The sequence below is a fragment of the Platichthys flesus genome, chromosome 20 (genome assembly GCF_949316205.1).
Source record: "Platichthys flesus chromosome 20, fPlaFle2.1, whole genome shotgun sequence".
Classification (NCBI taxonomy): domain Eukaryota; kingdom Metazoa; phylum Chordata; class Actinopteri; order Pleuronectiformes; family Pleuronectidae; genus Platichthys; species Platichthys flesus.
Genome location: NC_084964.1, coordinates 12,384,525 through 12,387,565, shown reverse-complemented (window position 1 = coordinate 12,387,565; position 3,041 = coordinate 12,384,525). Strand labels below are relative to the sequence as shown.

Sequence of the window (3,041 nt, the reverse complement as noted above, 5' to 3'; positions counted from 1 at the left end):
ACACAATGCCAGATTATGGTGTCCAGTCTCAGTGAGTCATTTCCTGCTGTTAAACACGGACAGCCTGTCCTGTCTCCCAGCCTCCCACTCCATCTTTCTGTCTCTATCTGCCACTGTGCTGCTCTGGAGGGGGGGTGTGTGTGATGGATGGGGCCTCGTACACTCGGCGGCCTGAGCAGGGATGCCATAAAATACCTCCACAAAATATGGCAACTCGACACAGTGATGAGGAATGAGAAGTTCTCTCAGAATATAAATCACCATCCTGGAGGGTTACAGGCCGCCTCGAGGTACATCACTGTGTGTTTATGTGTTGACACAGCGCTCGTTGTTCTGTGTCGAGGGGGTTTTCTACACAGTCCGAGGCTTTCACTGGAGGTGAGAATCAGAAACAACGTTAAGACGGACCTGGACATGATTCGTCTTTCAGCTTTGATCATGTGGAACCTCAGCGTGACAGGAAAAGTTCCCGTCTGCAAAATTCTTCAAATTTGGAACTGCTGTCACTTGGACTCAAAGATTAACTAATTCAATTTCAGTGGTCAAAGGTCAAGGGGACCTCATGAGTCAGGAAAAAGGTGTATGTCACTGCTCTCGTAGGCGGAGGCATACAACCATGGGGCCTAAATTCTTGTTTAGTTATTAATAAACTTTAGTTCTCTCAACTAAAATAGCCCCGGTCTCCCCAACCAATAGAATGCCAGGTGAGGTGTTGACCAATGGTCACCCAATGAAATGATTGATATGATCTGGGCCATAAGTAAACCATAGCAATATTGCATTTTCAACTTTAGCACACTTACCACTTTAGGCTATATAGAGAGTTACCTTGGTTAGAGCACTGCATGTTTGCCAAGGCTCTCATTTTTGTGTTGGGATATTTGGGCCACACTTAGATATTTTACAGGTGGGAAACTTTAGGTGCACATCCAATCCATCTTGGCAACAAGAAGGTCAGAGGTGCTGCATCATTGCCTGATCGTGGCCCACATCTGTATTCTATCTGGATATCCAGACAAGAAGAAAGAAACCTAAGATACTCACGCTAACACTGCCATCTTGTGCATTTGGAGGGTGCGCTCCACCAATCATAACGCAGTCTCAGCTGAGCTTTCAAATATTTTGTATAGCATAAAAAAAAAAACTAATTCAAACAAAGTGTACTTTGGCTGTTGTTAGAGGCAGCAGCTTTAATTACAATAAAATAAATAAAATCCCAGTCCAGCCCCGATGTTTTGACAAAGACTTTGTTAATTAGAATTCACAAAGCAGGTGCGTGAAAGTGGGTTTTATTTACTCAGTAGACTCTAGAATCGCCACTGAGTAGTGGGCAATATAAACACGGTTGAGGGCACCAGTAGAGGGAAGCGATGCGCCACGGCAGCGTCTAGTCTCGGTGAGAAGAAGAAGGAGTTGTTGGCGGTCGGTGCTGAGCGAGTGGTCCGTGAACGCATCACACGAGTGGGTTGTGGTGGCCGCGCTTGTTCGTGGGACCTAGTTCGATCCTCGCTTCTCCTCCAGTCTCCACCAAGTCCACTCATTGTATTAGGGAAAATAAATGCATCGATTCCAAGCACTATTAACAAGATTTGTGCAATAGCAACATTTTACTAGTACTTAGTCCTTATTCCCGTCGCCGTACTGACGAAGCTCCAGTGGCGCAATCGGTCAGCGCGCGGTACTTATATGACAGTATTAAGCAGAGCAATGCCGAGGTTGTGAGTTCGAGCCTCACCTGGAGCAAGTCTTTTCTTTTTCTCCCTCTTGCAGGAAAATCCCCATCAGTAGTTACCGCACCAAGTCACCCAGGAATCTGAAGTACTTGTGATTCTACACGTACAACTCTTAAGACACAGTATACAGAACGTTCCGACTTGGATCTGTGACAGAATATTCACACATATGCCAACACACAACTGTGGAAAGACCTAATTGTAAGTTGTGATTATTCTGTCAGTACATCAGAGGAGGTGAGAACTCTACATATTTATCAGTTCGATTACATTTTGTAACCCTTTTCTGCAGGGACCTCGTTTCATTGCAAACACTTATATGTTGTTAAATGGAATATTTCAGTTTACTCATTCATCGATAAAGAAACAAAGCAGTTTAAGAAGATGCAAATATTATTTCATACAGTTTATTTTTTGTAAACATTTTAAAATAAATATGCATGCAACATTGTATTCTTATTCTTATATTAATAATTATCAGTAGTAGTAGTAGCAGTTATTTGTCCACTATCTTTTCACCAATTTAATCATATTTTCATAATACATCGAATTTATTTGTATTTATATCTTTATTCAATTCTATTTTTGGTAGAAGTTCAAATGTATCTTACGTTGTTGTTTCGAACAATATAGAACATAACCGCATAAAAGAGAAAAATATTAGTATTTTATTCATAAACTGAGGACAGATGTGCTGCTGGCAACCGTTTTCCTTTGTTGTTCAGTATCGCATCCTGATGGCGATAAGGTGGAACTACATCACTGTTGTAAAACCAGGGTTTCACCACGAGGGGGCGGTGCGACTGCGCCAAACAGATGGATGAAACTTAAAGAAAATGTGCATTTGAAACTTCCTAAACATGCCTGTGGCGGTTTCTCTCTACTCCAGCCCAGGTTACTGTTATTATCATTAATGAATTATCTTATATTATTATGTTCTAGATTCAACTATTCAGAATCCGTCCACATTGTTTTATACACATTTCTGAATAACACAGTCCAGTTTCCTCAATCTGTGGGATTTAAGACATTAACCATCATCTTATTCTTTTTCAGATGTGATTCATGTCAGTTTGTGCCTGACATGTTGTATAGTGTGTCTGGGTTTCTGTGTGTGTCTGTGATCTATGCGTGAATGTTTGTTTGCAGGTCGTCTGTCACTCTAAGCCCTGCAAAGCTGGGAATGAACAAGCAGAAGATTGCAGTAATGATGTGACCCAGATGTCCCGGGTGCAGATCTCTGGGCTGAAAATGAGAGTGCAGATCAGGGCTGCCGTACATCCGTCACCCCCCTCACACCCCCCGTCC

The 3,041-nt window shown here is 42.4% G+C and overlaps 1 non-coding gene across 1 annotated transcript; it reads left to right on the top strand.

The window, feature by feature from the left end:
• Positions 1 to 1,649: 1,649 nt before the first annotated feature.
• Positions 1,650 to 1,743, top strand: trnai-uau (transfer RNA isoleucine (anticodon UAU)). The gene is made up of 2 exons: positions 1,650 to 1,687; positions 1,708 to 1,743. It is a non-coding gene; the product is annotated as a tRNA-Ile (tRNA).
• Positions 1,744 to 3,041: the final 1,298 nt, after the last annotated feature.